The following is a 19,314-nucleotide window of genomic DNA, read 5'->3' on the forward strand; positions in this document are numbered from 1 at the left end:
CAGTAAAAGGACTGGAGGGCGCTCCAGAAAGGTGGCGAACTAGAGTCCATAGTTAACAGCCGGTGTCGTCAGAGCGACTGTCTCTTTAAGGAACTGCCCACCCCACCCCCGGCCCCATCCCCTCTAGAGGCGTGTCCGACAGGGCCGGCTGCGCCTGCGCCTGCGCGCGACTCCGCGGGGGCGGTCGCCGCGACGCGACGCCGCCGGCGCTTGTGGCGTGCGCGCCTGGCCCCGCCCAGGCCCCGCCCCTTCCCTTCCCCCCCTCCCCCCCCCCCCGGCGGGGCCTCCCCCGCCCTCCCTGTACAGCTGGGCCAGTGACGCTGGCGCAGCGGCCGCGGCGCTCCATCCTCCGAGGCTGCTCCCCAGCTCGCGTCCTGCCTCCTCCCGTCGGCGTCCGACCGCACGAGCCAGCCCAGGGCACGCAAGGCGTCGCGGGGACCCCGACCGGGAGTGCAGCCGGGCGAGCGAGCGGGCGCGCGCGTGCAGCGGCGGAGCGGGTTCTGCGGCGCGGGGAGCTGCGAGCGCCCCCTTCTCGGAGGTCTCGGCGCGGACTCCCCGGGTGAGTTGTCACCACCGCGGCCCCCCGGGGGCCGGAGGGGGGCCCGGCTTTGTGTCAGCGGCGCGCGCGGGGCGGGGGGGACGACGACGACGACGACGGCTGGTGGTCAGGGCACGGGCGGGCGCGCACCTCCGCGGGGACCCCGGGCCTCCGCGCCGCCGCCTGCTCCCGCTCTGGCCGGTGTCAGCGTCGCGAGGCGCGCGCCGAGGTCGCCGGGCCCCGGGCGCTCCGAGGGCGGCGGCGTTGCCGGCTGTGCGGTGCCGGGGACCCGAGGATCGGGGTCGGCGCCGGGCTCGGGCTGGGGGAGCGCGCCGCGGGCGGAGGCCCTCGGTGTGGCCGCGCTGGCCCTCCGGCTCCCAGAGAAGCCGCGGCCCGGCGCGGCGGGACAGGCTCGGCCGAGGCGGGTTTCCTGAGGAAATCTTGCAGCCGCTCGCCAGTTGCGCGTGAGCTCTCCGGAGCCCCAGCCGCCTCCTCGCCTCTTCCGTCGCAGAAACTTTATTCTGTGGGCTGCAACTCGCCGAAGCCACTTCCTGTTTTGTTTTTGTTAATGTGACTAGATACAGACTTTCTTTTTGTTGAATCCTTGCACAAGTCCCACACATTGGCGAGTCCGAACGGCCCCTCGCGGTTGTGGTTGTGCCGCCACCGGGGTGGAAAAACTTAACCTGTAACGGGACTGGGAGGGCAGCGAGGCCCAGGAAAAGAGGAGTCAAGTTCATTGGGAACTTCATGGCTCCACGGAGAGGCCCAGTGTTGTGGCCACACACTTCTATGGTGACCAGGCTGTGTGCTGCCCTTTGTTGCTTTTGCTGACTGGGGTTTGAAGTGCTGTACAGAGAGAGGTGCGGGGACATGATCCCGTTCAGTTAAGCCATGGGTTTTCACTCCCTTCTAGATCTGCAGCGTCTTTCCATTCTTCACAGGGATCAGTTCGCTTTTTGCTGTTAAGAATCCCTTGAGTTAAAAAATTGACACACACACACACACACACACACACACACACACACACCAACCACACTTTTGTGTTCTGGGAATTCTACACCCAGATTGTCACCATCTAGTGGAGACTAGTAGAGACATGCCCTTGGCGTTGACTTCTTAGTTTTCTGAGCTTGGCACTTTCTGAGTAGATGCAAATGCAAATAGAAATGAGAATTGTCTGAGTTGGAGGGTGTCCCTGTACCTCAGTAAAGGAATAATTCCACAAAGCGGTTGACAATATGGAAAACTTCTTGAAGGTTTATTGTGTTCCAAGCTTGTGCTAAAACGTTTCACTTAAAAAAGCTACGTGTATTTGGTGTAGGTGAGTTCGAGTGTGTGAGCTTGTGTTTGTACACACCAGGGTGCTGGTGGGGAGGTCAAAGAACATCTTGCAGGGGCCAGTTTTCTGCCTCCCAGTGGTTGAACTTAGGTGATCAGGTCTGGTGGCCAGTGCTTTTAACCACTGAGCTATGTCACGGGTCCAAGTTTCACTTTGGATCTCGTTTAATAACATTTGAGGCAGGGTGGATGTTATCCTTATTTTTTCCAGTTGAGATAAAAGCCACACACGTTAAATAATTTAGGGCCACAAATTAATTTCTGGAGTCTCTAGATCCTTCTCAAAGCAACACTACTTGAGGCTGTTTCTCTAATTACAAGCATCCCTAACTCTCTCCTGGGTGCACATTTATGGTCGGTGTGCACAATACTACTTGTTCACCTTTAAAAAATTTTTTTCATTCTGTTTCATGTGATACACAGCTTATACCAGTGGGTGCCTTATATTAGAGATACTGTGATGAGTAAAACTGAAACCAGACAGGTCTTCATGGTGCTCAGTTTTTTTCCCCCTTGTTTTGTTTTGTTTTTTTGGGACAGGGTTTCTCTGTGTAACAGTCCTGGCACTCACTCTGTAGACCAGACTGGTCTTGAACTCACAGAGATCCACCTGCCTCTGCCGCCCAAATGCTGGGATTAAAGGTGTGCGCCACCATACCCGACTTGGTTCTAAGTTTTAAATTTATTTTATTTTGGTTTATTGTGGTAATTTTGCTCCTTTTGGGAACTTGTACCCATTAAGTGAGAGGACAGTTATGAGTTTGAAACCTGTAGATGGGAGTCCTGTCTCCAGAGGGACTTTGAAAATGTAGTAGAAGTGATACACGAGTCAAATCCTGACCTCCTGCTGTAGAAAAGCCTCAGTGTGTGCAGTCCTGGGAGCGGACCCAGCAGATGGCAGTTTTACCTGCTGTGTCCAGCTTCTCCAAATCTCACATTCAGGCTCACTGAAGGAAGAGGAAGACAGGTAAAAAGAGGTGCTGCAGCCTGGCCGGTGGCGGGACCTCAACACTCCAGCTGTCTGGCTGGTCTCCATGGTGTGGTGATTGATCTGGAGCTCTTATGTAATGATGCGTCTTCCTGACAGGGGATTTCCTTCTCTGCTGTAGCTGGGGCTACAGTTCCTGCTTCACCGCTTCCTACACACACACACACACACACACACACACACACACGTACCCTCCAAAGGGAGCAATTCACTGGGCTTCTAAAAGTAATTAAGCCTGTTTAAAAAGAAGTTTATTATTACTATTTTGCTCACGTTACGCTGGTCCATTTCTCAGATCAAAACTTGCCTTTGGTTGTGCAGTGTCTGTGATCTCAGCACTGGGGAGGCCTGAGGTCGGAGAGGCATGAGTCCCAGCTAGCCTGGATACACACAGTGAAACCCTGTGTCAAAATCAGATGATAAAAACCAACCGAAATCTTCCCCCTCCCCCAATATCCTTGCTCTCATTTCATACTTTTTCCTTGTGCTTTTTCTGTATCTTTAGCTCCCTTGATAGCTGTTCACTGCTGGTAATCCTCTGGAGGCTTAGAGAAATATAAAGTGTCTTAAAAATCCTTTTAGGGGGCTGTAGAGAGGGCTCAGTGATTAAGAGTGCATGCTGCTCTTGCAGAGGACTGGAGTTTGATTCCTAGCACCAAACCAGCTCACAGTCATTCGTAACTCCATCTTCAGTGGGGGGTTGATGCTCTTTTCAGGCTCCAGAGTGCACACAGACACCTCCATATAAACAATAACATCTTAAAAATTTTGTGGAGACTAGGCATGGTGGCGAGTGCCTAGTCTCTGGGAGGCAGAGGCAGAGTCTGAGGCCAGTCTGATCTACATCGTGAGTTCTAGGGCAGCCAGTGCTACAAAGTGAGATCTTGTCTTAAAAAAAAAAGAAAAAAAACAAAAAGTTAAAAATCCAAGAGGAACGTGATTTTCCTCATTTCAGTACCAAACAGGTGATCTGGGAGAACGAGGCAGAACCATTTGCTGGCAATGAAGGAAAACCAAAGAGCATACGGTACTTGTGTTTTCCCTTATTTCCATTTACCAAGTGACACTTCATGAGAGGCAGTGGCAGGTCCCTGGAGCCCACTTGGCTTGGCCACCTGTCTCACCTGTCTGCCATATATACATGAAACATTTTACTGAGCTCTTGGATTGGCATGCAGTCTAGCCGAAGCTAATGAGCGGAATTCATTTCCCTTTTTCTATCTGCCTGAACTCACAGGATCCCTGCTGAGAGCATTCTCTCAAACAGTATGAGAATAGAGAAAAGGAACAGATAAAGGGATCCTGTATCAAGTTTGAGGCCAACCTGGTCTACAAAGCAAGTTCCAGGACAGCCAGAGCTGTTATATAGAGAAACCCTGTCTCAAAAAAACAATAACAAAATAATAATAATAAAATAATTTCTTGCTGGGCAGTGATGGCACAGGCCTTTAATCCCAATACTTGGGAGGCAGAAGCAGGCGAATCTCTGTGTGTTGGAGGCCTGCTTGGTCTACAGAGTGAGTTCCAGGACAGCTAGGGTTACACAGAGAAACCCTGTCTTGAACAGGGTTTCAAAACAAAACAAAACAAAACAAAACCACAGCAACAACAACAAAAGAACTGCTGTGTTGCCGGCTTGAATGTGAAGATTATGACATTTGGGTAAAGGGCAAATATTGAAACAAATAATATGTGATAAGAGATTCTTGGGTTTCCTCTGAAAATTGCTTCTATGCAGGGAACACTCTCTGTCTCAGTCCATTTCCTGTTATTGTAACAAAGTACCTGAGATGTGGTAATTCATAAAGAAGAGCAGCTTATTTGGCTCACAGTTGGAAACCAGGAAGTTGGGGAGCTTGGCACCAGCCTCCTGCATCATAACACAGCATAGGGTATCACATGGTAAAGTGAGCAAACTTGGTAACTTGAGTCTCTTCCTCTTGTAAAGTCAGCATGGGTGCCCCACCCTCCAGACCTCGCTAATCCTAGTTATCTGCCAATATATCTGTTTGCCTTCTAGTCCCAAATAGACTTCATATATGACTTTGAGGATTTTCTAGTACTTGAGCTTTTAGGGGGCACATTCAAACCATGGGATGAAGAGGAGGGAAGATTTTGAATTCAAGGTTAGCTTGAGTTGCTTAGTGAGATCGTTTCCAAACAAACAAACCAACCAACCAAAACACAGCACCCACATATGTAATAATATATAAGCCTTCACCTAGTCGATTGGTTTTTAGAAAATTGATGCTCATAAGGTATATGGCCACATTGTAGGATACTTAAAAACTTAAAGCAGTGAAAGATACTGTGTGTGGGAGGGCTGTTTGCTTGCTGAAGCGAAGGAAGAATGCCGCTTAGAGTTGGGGCTAGAAGCTTTTTGATACAGCGTATTTGAAGCTGTTAATCTTGAGACCCAGGAAGCAGTCAGGCAAATCTTGGGGTGACTGACCTTGGGCATGAAGATCTGTTTACTATATCATGGCTGAGATTCCAGTAAGGAGACATTGTTCCTTTGGTTGATGTAGGATCATGAGTGCTGCCCTGTAAACACTTTTATGTAGGTCTGGCAGGCACCTGTTGTCTTCTGTCTTTATTCTCATATCTATGCCTGTCTGTTGTGTACCACTCCCCCCACCCCACCCCAGGTTTTTGTTGTTGTTGTTGTTGTTGGAAACCAGCAAGGTTTCTTCATTTGTTCTTTTGTCTTCTGGTCCTCATCTGTGTGTAGAGGTCTTCAGGTACCTCGTAGATCTGGAAGTGGTGCTGAGCTGGGTCACTGCTGCTTCAGTCCCAAGGCAGAGGGACAGACAGTTGGGTCTGTGAAGGTACTAGGTATAAGAGTAGCAGGGAGTAGAGCAGCTATGTGAGAACTGAGCAGGGGTTCAGACTCCGTGTTGTCTGTGATGTGTCTCCCACCCAGAGACATCTGAAGGCTGCATGCCAGGCATTCATGCAGTACTCCCGAAACAGCATTCTCTCAAGCAGAAACAGATGTAGTTGCCTGTTATTGTGGTCAGTGTTGAGAGAGCTCTAAGATTATCTGGTAGCCATGTGCTCTGCCATACTCCCTCCCGAGTACCAATTTAAGTGGTTTTTTTGTTGTTGTTGTTTTCTTTTGGTTTTTCGAGACAGGGTTTCTCTGTGTAGCTTTGCGCCTTTCCTGGAACTCACTTGGTAGACCAGGCTGGCCTCGAACTCACAGAGATCTGCTTGGCTCTGCCTCCTGAGTGCTGGGATTAAAGGCGTGCGCCACCACTGCCTGGCTAAGTGTTTTGTTTTTATTTTTATTCTTTGCAGTGCTCCATTACTTGACTTGTGAAGCTAGCCTGGGATTCCTCATGACAGCAGCAGACTCAGTGCTTTCTCAGCCTGCAAAGCTGGTGACCAAGCCGTTCTTCATTACTCAGAGCAGGATCTTTTATGTTGAGAAGAAGTTAAATGACTCAGGGTTCTTTACTCCTGTAGTTTGAGATTGGGAGCAAAACCTCAAGAGATTTGAATAGGGACTCTTCCATTCTCACTTGTCTTACTAACTTTTGTTGAGGAGGAACATGTATCCAATCTTCCCAAACCCAGTTTACCACCACTAGTGACTCATCGGCACCCACAGAAGTTTAAGCCTGGAGAGGAGTTGCTGAAGTTCTCCTGGCTGGACTAGGCTTGGGCTTTTGACGAGGCTGTGGTTGAAACTGGATTTTAGGACTAGGATAGCTGTGTGTTAGTCCAGATCTTCCTCCTTTGGGTTGCTCCCGATAGATCTCTGGAAACCACGGGGGTGGAAGTCTGAACAGGAACCAAGGAGCTGGGTTGCCTGTTTCGAATCTTAAATTGTAATTGTCTCTGCAGACTGAGGAAAGCCGAGGGGAAAAGGGTTACAGAGAGGTTGGAATACAAGGGGGGAAGATCGTTACTGGGCAACCCAACACGTCTTTTCTGTTTCTAACATCCTTTGTGGTAATCCTTAAACATCCAGTTTTGAATGCTGTTTTGCTCAGCATTATTCTTTAATCATTTTCCTTTGGTTAACCCTTAATAGTTCAAATGGCTTGTGGTTACATATATTTTCTAAGTTTGCTAAAGGAGATTTTTTTTTTTTTTTCGGCATTTACTGTGTTATTTTGTCATGTGACTTTTTAAAGAAATGGCTTTGTTGGCTGATAACTTACATGTCATAAAAATCCACCCATTTAAAGTGTGGCTTCTTTTACTTAGCATGCTTTTGAGGTTTGTGTTATAGTATGTTATTCTGTTTATTACTGAGTAATATTTCTTTGTATAGATGTACCACTTTTTAAGATTGTTGTATTTATTTTTTGAATTTTTTGAGACAGGGTTTCTCTGTGTAACAGCTCTGGCTGTCCTGGAAATTACTCTGTAGACCAGGCTGACCTCGAACTCAGAGATCTGCCTGCCTCTACCTCCTGAGTGCTGGGATTAAAGGCATGTGCCACCACTACCTGGCTAAGATTTTTTTATTTTTTGATAAAAGGTCTCATTATGTAGGTTCTCCTGGAAATCAGTATGTAGACCAGGCTGGCCTAGAATTCATAGAGGTCTGCCTGCCTCTGCTTCCTGAGTGCCAGGATTAAAGATGCATGCCACCACTGCCCAGTCTATACCACTTTCTTTATGCACCAGTTGATAGACACTTGCATATACAATGCACCTGTCTTTTAGTATGTCTGTATGACTGTATAAGACCACCCCAGTTTAACTTTAGACCACTCTGATCAACCCTCAGTGAAATCTATTACCTATCATTTCTCTCCAGTCTCCCCAGTCCTAGGTCACACCACTGGCCTACTTTCTGTGTATGTTTACCCACGTGGACATTTCATATTATTGTAATTATGGTATGTAGTCTTTAGTAACTGGCTTCTTTCACTTCTGGTTACTTTTTTTTTTTTTTTGCTTTTTAATGTGTATGGATGTTCTGCCTGTGTACCATGTTCATGCAATACCCTTGGAGGCCAGAAGATGCTGTTAGATTTCCTGGGACTGGCGCTACAAACAGTTGTGGGCCATTGTGTGGGTGCTGGGAATTGAACCTGAGTCCTCTGGAAGAACAGAGGTGTTCTTAACTGCTGAGCCATCTTTCCAGCTCCATTTACTATTGTTAAGGTTTATTGGAGTTGTATCATTTATCTGTGCTTCAGTCCCAGTTTATTGCCAAGTAATATTTCTTTGTATAGATATATCACACCATACTTCTGTATCAGCTGATGGACATTTGCATTGCTTCCACTTTTGAATAATGTTGCCATGTATTATAGTATGTGTGTGTGTATACACACACACACACACACACACACACACACACACACACACATATATATATATATATATATATATATATATATATATATATATATATAATTCTAGGCTAGCTTTGAATTTGAGATCCTCCTGCTTCAGCCTCCCAAGTGCTGGGATTATAGGCATGTGCCACCACAGTCAGCTAAGAGCATCCTTGTATAAGTTTTTGTGTGGACATGTGTGATCATTTCTTGGGGCTCTATTTTAAGGCTACGTCTATAGTTCTGGTTTTAGGTTAACCTACTTGACGATGCAGTTTAAGGAAAAACAATGTTAGAACAAATTCTCTTGTTCTTGTTCTGTTGTGATTGCCCTAAAATCGTTGGTGCAGAACCTAATGATGAGAGTTGACAGATAGAATAATATCTAAATTTACATATATTGCTTCTTAAAAAAAAAAAAGTAGAATTTTTTCAGTGTGAAGCCTCAGTTCTTTTTATTGGGGTGGGGAGGTGGTTTCCGAGATAGGGTTTCTCTGGTGCCTTTCCTGGAACTCATTCTGTAGCCTAGGCTGTCCTTGAACTTCACAGAAATCCGCCTGCCTCTGCCTCCCGAGTGCTTAGATTAAAGGCATGCACCATCACCGCCTGGCATGAAGCCTCAGTTCTAAAGGGTCATTGTACTTTTCAGAGAGATCTTTACCCAGTATGCCACAGTGCTTTCATTATTAAATGTGATCTCTAGTTCTCAGAAGTTTTTCCTTTCCTTGTGCCTTCTGGGGAGTTAACCAATAAGGTGGGGAGATCTGAAGTGGCTGTGAGTGCAGTGAATATGTAGGTGTGAGAAACAGTGCTCTTCAGGGGAGCTGCCACAGTCCTCACACAGGTGGACTTTGGCTACAGCTGAATTTAAAAAAAAAAAAAGATGAGGCTAGACACCAGAAGGAGCAGACGGTGCTGCTGAGAGGGTCATTTCCTCTGTGGGATCTGATCCTGAGCATTGACAGCAAGCCAGCCATCCCACTGGACTCATGTAATGGCTTGTCTCCTTTCGCCCTTGTCCTATTTGGAACTAGCCTTCGTAATCATCAGGTTTTGCTTTTCTTGCTTCTAGATCATTACTAAAAGCCCTTGAAACTAAACACTTACAGGCCACCTAGTTGTTTTTTTTTTTTTTTTTGGTTTTTTTTCGAGACAGGGTTTCTCTGTGTAGCTTTGCGAGTGTCAAGACAGTTTCTTTCTAGAGAAACATAGGGAAGGGCACATGCATTCCAAGACACAAAAATGGGGAACTTTAGTTAGCCTTCTCATTTCTGGAACCAAGTCAAAGATTAATCCTTCCGGAAAGTTCTTCAGGTGTGTGTATAAATATTCATGAATGCAGCTATAACTTACCTGGCCGAGTTCATTGTCTAAAATGTTGGAATTTGGAGTAGGCCCAACTGTTAATACAAATTCTATTCCTGAGTCCTAGAGTTTCAAGATGCCCAGTGAAGAGTCAAATTATTCTTTATTTATTTTTATTTTTTGAGACGAGGTCTATTTAGCCCTAACTGTTTGGAACTCATTATGTAGATCAAGCTAGCCTCCAATTCACAGAGATCGGCCTGTCTCTGCCTCCACAAGCTAGCCTCCAATTCACAGAGATCCGCCTGTCTCTGCCTCCACAATGCTGTGCAACACCATACTGGCATAAAATTTTTGACTGTTTAGGTAGGTTTCTGGATTCCATCAGGTTCTTGTGCAACAAAGTAGATAAAGAGAAAGTGTAGGCTCATTAAAGTTAGGAGAACTGGACTTGGAAAGTCTGAGTCCTCTTTCCCTCTTAAAAGAAAAAGGAGAAATGGAGTCTCAGAGCTTACTTTGAAAGGATCAGTGGAGAAGCCAGGCTCCTACCCCAGTATGATCACCGTGTCCTCTTGTTTCTTGTCCTCCTCTGAGCCTATCTTTAGAAAGTGGATTGGGTCCCCAGCCAAGTTTGTGACTCATATTGTTTTGTTTCTTTCTGAATAAACTCATGTTCTTCTATGGTGTGTTGTTTTTTGAGACAGGATATGTCATGTCACCAAGTCTGGTCTGGAATTGGCAAGTATCTGAGGATGACCTTGAACTGTGATCCTCCTGCCTGTTTGTCCCAAGTGATGAATTATAGGCTTGTATCTTGATTTACTTAGCAGTAGGGATAAAACCCAGGGCTTTATGAATGTTGGTAAATATTCTATCATCTGAGCTACCCTAGCCTCTGCAGTGGTGGTTTTGAGTCTAATAGTGAGCAACAAAGAGGAATGTGCCTTTATGATGTTTGAATGAGTACTTTAAAAAAAAGAGACTTTTTATTTTAGGGAGAGAGAGAGAGAGTGTGAGAGTGAGTGAGTGAGTGAGTGAGTGTGTGTGTGTGTGTGTGTGTGTGTGTGTGTGTGTGTGTGTGTGTAGGGGTATGTGTACTTGAGTACAGGTACCCATAGAGACCAGAAAGGGGTGTTGGATTCTCTGGTCCTGGAATACAGTTGTTGTGAGCCACCCAGTTACATTGCTGGGAATCAGTCTCTGGTGCTCTGGAGGCAGGCAGTGCATGGCTTAACTGCTGAGCCATCTCTCCAGCCCTGGGAATGCTTTCTTAATATGGGTACAGTTGCATGATAGCTAGGCTTCTTAACTATTTTTTTTTTCTCTGTGCTGTGCTTTTTTTTGTGATTCAGAAATGCTACTTGACCTCAGGCCAATGGGTTGTGTCCCCTGTTGTTTTTATTCTCTTTAGGTCTTCCAGGTGAGACAGTGGCAGGCGCTGTTAGCATCCTTGACATAGTAGGATTACTTGAAGATTGGGGGACAGCAGTCCTATGGGAGAACCCCACACCCCCACCTCCTGACTTATTACCTATCCCCCTCCCCACTCTGCTTTCTTCCTTCCCTTAGCAACAGAACCCCTTCATAGCTGTGGGTGTGACTTCCTGGGGTTTATGATGTGTGGAATCAGCCACCCACTTAAAAGACACTGTGGACGCACATCTGTAACAGTGTGTCTCTAGTCAGCTAGGAAAGAAACAGCTCGTATATCCTCTTTTCCCCCATTCCTGAAAGCTCGTGAATAAAGTTTTATATTTGGTGCTGTTGTTTTGTTTTGGTTGGTGTTCTCAGGGCTTTTCTAGACCATTAGTGAATGGTATGCTGACTGGTACACACCTTTATTGTTAGTCCTTGATTATTTCTCACCCATCTGCAGGTAGAAGCTCTGCTCTAGGAAGACCATCTTCTTCCTTGCTTAATCCTATGGGGATTTTACTCGGTACATAGCAGATTAGCAAGAAAAACAGGCTCTGGGTTTCTTAAGAGTTGATTGGTCCATCTTTTTTCCTGTTTATGTATATCCTCAAGTTGTAATAATTTATGAGCAGATAATCAGTTTGGGTTTTGGACTGATGAGAGGCAGGTAGATAGTTACTGCAAAAAACAAAAGGAAGTAAATTTATTTATTTGACATGAAGTGAATATATCAGCTAGGTGCCATAAATACATTTTGTTTGTTTGTTTGTTTTTTGAGACAGGGTCACTCTATGTAGTTGGCTATGTAGATCAGGCTGGTCTCAAACTCATAGAAATCATTCTGCCTCTGCCCCCAGATTAAAGACATGTGCCACCATCCCCAGCCCATATCTACAGTTCTAAAAGAGAACAAAGTAGTCACAATACTTGCCTGTATGGAGTTACCAGTCTGGGGAAATACTCAGGAGTTAATTTGGAGAACTCTGTTGTATACAGTAGACACAAAGTCTTATTGTTCTGGCTTTGTTAGTGGTTTCTGTATATTGGGTTTACAGTCACCCTGGAAGGAAGGAGGGGCCTGGGGCAGAATCCTTGGGGAGTTGCTTAATCTCACTAACAATGAACTACTTGCTAGATGTAGGAGCTTGATCTGGTTGGTGTAAGGCTTTTTTGCTGTTTTACTTTATGTAAAATCAGATTTTAATCCGAGGTGTTGGGGACCCTGGAGTCTGTGTCTTTATGTGTATATATGTGTTGACGGTGGAGGCTGAACAGTAGCTTGGGCTGACCTGACCTCTGAGAAGAAATGACTCTCCACTGAGATAAAAGTATAAATGGATTTAGGACTATTGGAAACCTATGTCTTTCACTGTTTACAAAGCCACAGTTAAATAATGTCAGGAAAAGATCTTACCAATTAATAATTTTAACAGGACATGGCCCACCTTGTCTATAACTCAGTCTATTCAGTCTGAGCCAGGGGGATCTCAAGTTTGAGGTCAGAAGCCATAAGGCGAAACTCCATTTCAAAAATAAGTAAGAGTTGTGTACCATGTGTGTGCCTGGTGCCTGCAGAGGCCAGGATCCCTTGGGACTGGAGTTTTCAGGCTGTTAAGGCTGCTGGGAATCAAACCTGGGTCCCTTGGAAGTGAAGCCAATACTCTTGACCATTGAGTAGTCCCTCTAGTCCCTGGCCTTGACACTCTTGCCTCTGCCTCCCAAGTGCTAGAGGTTATAAGTAGGTACTTTCATGCTTGGTTTATGTGTTACTGGGAATTGAACCCAGGGCTTTGTGCATGCTATGTGTGTCCTCTACCAACTCAGCTATGTCCCAAGCTTTCTACTGCCCTTTATTTTCTGTTGAGAGAGAAAACAGTAAGAATGTGGGAGAAGGGAATAGGTAGGATAAGTGGTGTGTATTCCATAGATACTTTTTTCCCCTCTCTCATTTTCCCCCAAGTCTTCATATTTTACTTTATTTATTTGATTTCAGGGACAGCATCTCACTATATAGCAAGGGCAGTCAAAAACAAACTATAATGGACTGGAGAGATAGGGCTTATCAGTTAAGAGTACTGGCTGCTTTAGAGGACCTGGGTTAAATTCCCAGCACCGACATCATAGGGGATCTAAAACCCTCTTCTGACATCTGTGGACACCAGGCACAAACATGGTGCATAGACATACATGCAGGCAAAACCTAGACACATAAAAATAATAAAATATTTTTTAAAGACACTACAGGGTTCTTTAAGTGTCATGGTTGAAAACAAAAAGGTATATTTGCTAATTTGCAGGTTCAGGTTTTGTTTCTATAGTTTTGTTGGCTTTTGTAAAGTCCTTGGTATCACTTATGCCCTAAAACCAATATATATGTTTGTTTTGCAGCTTAGAGAAATAAATATATTTGGCATGAATGTGAATTCAGTTATAGATAAGGAAATAGTTAACACAGGATGATTTGTTTTTTTGTTCTTCAGAAACGAATAATTCTGTTGGTGCTTCTCATTTGTCCTATGTGTACTTGTCTAGAAGTACATGCTTATTTTTAGAAATATAGATAATGGTAGCATGAACAGATAGATGTAAGAGCTGTTGGTGACGCCTTTAATAGGGAAGATATAGATACGGTGGTGCTAAGGTAAGGGATTTTTCAAGTAATTCATCTCAATTCATGTGTTAATTGTACAGGAATTTGTTGAATGCCCTCTCCCATATTTTTTGCAGCACAGGTTAACACCTAATGATGCATTATTTGAGTCATTCTCCAGTGTTCGCTTACACATTTCAAAATTCTTAAGTGTGTTTTAAATTTCCTCTGTTTACTCTATAGGCTAGCAGCAAAAATGCAAAAATTTTATACATTTTATAAGTTCTCACACAGGACATTTCATATAAAACATATGTGCCCTCCACAACCTTGGGAGTTTTTCATCTGTAGATTCAGCTAACCTTACATTGACAGTTTGCGGGGAGAAGAATGTGTCTCTATTGGGCAATGTGTAGACTTTTTTTTCTTGTTGTTCTCTAAATAATACAGCATGACAACTATTTGTACAGCATTAGGTCTTACAAGTAATCTAGAGAGGATGTAATATATATGGGAGGATATTTGTAAGTAACTGCTGTGCTGTTTTTAAATAAGGTACTTGAATAGCCTCAGGTTTTGGTATCCACAGGGATCTTGGAACCAGTAATCCTTGTGAATACCAAGGGACAATTGTACATGATTTTTAGTCCTGTTATACAAATGAGAAAAGCAAAACCTTTGACAATGAGTTGAGATTTAAAACAAAATTACTTTTAATGTGTGTGAGTGTTTTGCCTGTATGTATGTATATATATCACCTGTATGCTTTGGTCCCTCAGAGTCCTGAAGAGGGCATTGGATTCCCTAGAACTGGAGGAAGTTACAGATGGTTGTGAGCTGCCATGTGGTTCCTGGGAACCGAACCCAGGTATTCTGTAAGAGCAGCAAGTGCTCATAAATACTATCTCTATCTCCCCTCCCCTGAAGGAGCTACTACTATACTTATATAATTGAGGTGCTGACCCAGCCTTAAATCCAACATGGGTTGCTTATGCTGGGAAATGGAAACTTCCAGGGATTTCAGATCCATAAAACTTACTTGCTGAGTAACAGCAGTGTAATAGCAGTAGCTCCTTTCCTGTTCCCCTAGCTCAGCACAGGAGTCCCAAAGTCAGTATGTTTTTGTGTATGGATGGGGCGAAAATTGTAGTGTGGGGCTGGGGAGATGACACAGTAGTTAAGAGCCAGTACTGCTCTTGATGAGGACCTAGCATCTCTGGGTCCTCAACTGCCTGTAACTCCAGCTCTAAGGGGATCCAGCACCAACAGTGGCCTTTGCGGGCACTGGCACTCAGGCATGTTCATACTTGCACACAGACACACACACACACACACCCCGATAAAAATAAATCTGAAAAAAATGTGAATGTGTGTCATTTGAAAAGGCAGCCTTAATATCTTAAGGAAAAATGTTCCCATATAATACAAAGGAGGAGGAGGAAAGTCTCCAGAAACAGAAATACTATCTCAAAATCTATGTGGTGGACCATCAGATAGGAGTAAAACAAAGCAGAAATTCTGAGTTCATTAGTTTCCAAACACTGCCCTGGGGATTTTGAGTGGCTCAGCAAGTTCACCCCAAATTAGGTATTGTTGGAATCTTGGTTCTGACTGTCCCTTTGTAGTCATCTGGTGGACTGTTAGCCTGGTGGTGCTTTGGGGCTTACATAGGCTTCTGAAGACACTTACTTCCTTTTGATATTACCAGGAGGAGACCAGCATGGTCTCTGACTCTAAACCATTGTCCTTGTATTGTTTCTGGAGGCTGGAGCTGAGACTGTGTGCTGTAAGGACATTGTAGCGGCGGCAGCCTAGAATAGAAGGAATATGAAGGAGTGCCAGCATTCTTGGACCAGAGATGTACTTGGGCAGCCTGCCTGCCTTCTCATTTAGTTGGGAAAGTGGAGGAGTGAAACTGGCTGTGGGCCAGGTACAGTTTCCCTGTCCCTGTGTCCTTTGAAAATGACAGTTGTTTTCAGAAGACAGTACTTCCTAGGCGGCAGCAGAGAAGACAGTGGGCTTACATGACCTTGCTTCAGGCCCAGTTCTTCTACTTCCCAATTGTATGACCTTGAGCAAATTGAACTTTGATTTTTAGTCTTTTTGTTTTGTTTTGTTTTTCGAGACGGGGTTTTTCTGTGTAGCTTTGGTGCCTGTCCTGGATCTCGCTCTGTAGCCCAGGCTGGTTTCCAACTCACAGAGATCCACCTGCCTCTGCCTCCTGAGTGTTGGCATTAAAGGCGTGTGCCACCACTGCTTGGCTGATTTTCAGTCTTTTTGAAAGTTGTTTTTAGATGAGGTCTCACTATGAGGCCCAGGCTAGTCTCAACTCCTGGCAACCTTTGTACCTTAGACTTCCTAATGCTGAGATTCTAGGCATTCAGCACTGTGCCCAACTGATCCTTCAGTTTTGTAGTTTGTAAAATGGAACTGATGTTCACACCATCTCAAGAAAGGTGGCTTATTAACATATTAGTGATTACTCGGGAGGCAGTTCTACGTCATGAAGATAAGAGAAACTTTAACTTCATCTTCCCTCATTCTCTTCTCTCTTTCTTTCTTTCTTTTTTTTTTTTTTTTGAGACAGGTCTCTTTATGAGTAACTCTGGCTGTCCTAGAACTTCCCGTGTATATGAGGCTGGCCTCAAACTCACAGAGATCCTCTTGGCTAAACTAATTTCTTAAACTACTTTTCTGTGTCACTTGAATTTTATACTAGTGGTATATTTAACTTGAATAGCTTATTAAAACCACATTTCATGTAATTGATATAAAATCAGATGGACATATTTTAAAACAGAAGGCACAGTCCTGACAACTAAACAATACTCAGATAACAGTTCGAGGAAGAGATGATAAAAGCAGCTGACCCTTGCTTTCATACTGTTAGTTTTCTTTCTGAGTACATGGCTGTGAGTAATTCTTTTTGCCAAGCCTCAGCTTCTTCAACCGAAAATCGGGGTTAATAATTGCATGTACCACAGGCGTGGGTTTTGAGGATTGTATGCAGCGAGGACTGGAAGTGCCTGGTGTCTAGCACATGGGAAGGACTCAGCTGACCTCGGTCTTGTCGGCTCTTATTCTCATGACAGTGGCTTGAAGTGAGGTGGGAATTACACTTTAAAGTCACTGAAGGGGAGGCACAGGGTGATTAAGTGACTTTGCCCCCCTCCTTCACACCCTCCTTCTTTCCCTCTTCCTCCTTTTCTTTTTAGATAGGATCTTGCTCTATAGCCACCACAACTGGTTTCGTGTTTAGGAAGGCTTTCTGAAGGCCAGATGCTGGGTTACAACAGTGCCTGTGTGGTGTCAGGAAGCATCTGTTCTACAGTGTAGACTGGCAAACTGGAGGTCTTGGAGCTGTCCATGCATGTATTGGCTAGGGCTGTAGACCAGGGCATAGTAGAGCATCACTGTTCTGGCCCCAGGGGTTAGCAAGGCTCAAGTTTGATGGGACTGTGGCCAGTTCTGGACCTCATCATTTTCCCCACATCCTGAGTTACTAAAGGGTAGGACTTGTTTTCTCCCTTCCCCTTTCCACATCTACCTTGTTTGGTACGTGGCAGACTCTCTAACGTTGTCCCTGTTTGTGGTTCAAGTTTCTGAACTCTGTCAGGTCCAGAACATTGTAGTCTGTCTGCTGTGGAGCTGCCCTCACTTGCTGCTGGCCACCCTGACACCACAATACTGAACCTGTGCTTACATTCTTTCTTTTTCCCTTTGTCCCAACAGGCCTGCACAAGACAGGTTGAGCTTCTCCAGGGGAAGACCTCCCTCTCAATTCACTTTTGTGGTTCCATGATTATCTGCCTATTATTGGTGACTGAAAAGTTTAAGGGCCAACCCTAAGGTACCAATTTTCATACTTCAGACCATCCAGGTGCCTGTACCTCTTTAGGCAAGTCTGTCTGCATTCCTTTTGGCTTGGGTCTTAGGAGGATCTGAAAGGCCTCATGAAAGAGAACCTCTTACTGGTAGCTAATTTCAAAAATAAGAATCATTTGAGGAGAAGCATCCTCTTATCTCTTTGTCAAAAGTCCCCTTTTAAGCACAAGTTGCTGAGGACTTTTGTCCCTTTTCTCTGGTATTGATTTGGTTTTTGAAGATAGTCTGTTAAAGTAATTCTGGTTTTGAGGGTGATGACTGAAAGTTTTGGACAAGGTTCTTATAAAAGAACCAGGTTGTGGGTTTATTTCCAGGCTAATGATGAGTTTGCAGAAGCAGCATTAGGACACCAGGAAGAGAGACCTGGCACAATGTTTTGGAGCTGTCATAAAGGATTCTACCTTTTGGGAATCAAATTATAGGCAGTTCTTGGCCTCTGAAAACTCATGGCCGGATCTTACCAGAAATTAACCAGATAGGGACCAGTAATACGGCTTAGTGAGCATCGGTCCTCATCACCTGAGTTTGATCCTGGAACCTACTGAACAGTAGAAGTAGGTTTATCCTCTGACCTCCATATTCATGCCCCCCTTACAAATAAATAAATAAATGTTAAGACTTTTTTTTTTTTTAAAGAAATGAACCAGGTGGTATTTCTAATAAAACTGACTAATGTTCTTGCTCTTAGGATAAAATTAACCTGTAAAGGTGGGATTGTGTGCTCTCTTGCTTTAGGAGTTTTGGTCACATGTGGCGGGTCTGTTCTTACCATACAGAGACTTAGTGACTCTTCATCTCCATCCCTTCCGATTAAGGAGGTAGATGCAAAGTGACCAGAAGGTTGCTGATAGGACCATGTGTCTACTACAGAGTGGAGTCACTCATTTAGGGTAAGACTTTGAGGTTTTGAGGTATGATACCTTGAGTGATTATATCTAAGTAGTAGAGTAAGGGGAGAAGGACAGTCCTCTAGGGAGTAGGACAAGGCAAGAACTGTTGGGTAGCACTGTGATGGGTGTTTGACCTAGGCAATCTGGTTTCATTGGATAGGTTAGAACATCAACCTCAGTAACATGAAGTACTGTGATTTACTGTGTTGCAGCTAGAACTAAAATTGCAATGATTTTAGAGCCAGGGTTTCTTTCATGGCAGACAAAGTCTGTGGGGATAGGAATATTGAAGTGTGGGTTGAGTTGGAGAGAGAGGCAAAACAATTATCTGAAGAAAAGAGGGTAGGGCCATGCAAGGGTATTTAGGATTGGATTGTTTAGATGAAGAGTATGGGAAGGAAAGGCCAATAAAAACAGGCTAGAGTGGAAATAGAGAAGTCGAGGTATATTTCTGGGGGCGCATGTGCGCTATTTGAGGACAATTCTTTTGTGCGAGATGCTCCCTGGGATTTGTTTGGGGCGTAGAGGACCAGATAGTCTCTCTATTTAGGGAGGTGCAGTTGAGCCCCACAGGAAACCTTTTAGTCCCTGGTATTTATAGACTGGCCTAAGTTCTGTAAAAGGCAACTCCCCCTTCAATTAGCAAGGCAGCATTATATGCCTCTGAAGCATATATGGATCCCCATTTGGCCTGGTGGGAGGGCCTGAACAATGTCCCATTACATTAGCCTTATTCCCTGCTGCTTCAGAGGTCATTTCTGCAGGGGCAATACTGACATTTCCCTCTAAGTGACCTCTGGCCGCTCCCTTCCCTCTCAGGAATGAGTTGGAGTCTGGCCTGGGAATAGTAGCCCTCTTGTCTGTTCAGGCTGGCTAGGAATGCCCAGGAATGATGAATCCTGTTTGTTCCCCATCCTCTGGCTACAGGGCTGGTGTTGTTCTGTTCACAGTCTGACAACTGTGCAGTCAGTCTACTTTAACATGGATTTATTGAATATGTGATAGTGTGGGGTAGGGGTGGGAGAGTATTCAGAGATGATGGAGACAGGTCTCTGCCTAAG

At 44.8% G+C, this 19,314-nt stretch overlaps 1 protein-coding gene across 3 annotated transcripts in view; it reads left to right on the forward strand.

Annotated features, from left to right (window-relative positions):
* Positions 1–298: 298 nt before the first annotated feature.
* Susd6 (sushi domain containing 6) overlaps positions 299–19,314 on the forward strand; it is a 99,916-nt gene continuing 80,900 nt past the window's right edge. Inside the window, exons 1-2 of one of the 3 annotated variants that reach the window (XM_076550960.1) lie at positions 299–559; positions 17,211–17,376. The gene's annotated coding sequence lies outside the window, so the exon portion shown is untranslated. The remainder of the gene's footprint in view (positions 560–17,210; positions 17,377–19,314) is intronic. The other 2 variants (XM_076550959.1, XM_076550957.1) reach the window with 2 other exon arrangements.

Source organism: Peromyscus maniculatus, chromosome 14, assembly GCF_049852395.1.
Source record: "Peromyscus maniculatus bairdii isolate BWxNUB_F1_BW_parent chromosome 14, HU_Pman_BW_mat_3.1, whole genome shotgun sequence".
Lineage (NCBI taxonomy): Eukaryota > Metazoa > Chordata > Mammalia > Rodentia > Cricetidae > Peromyscus > Peromyscus maniculatus.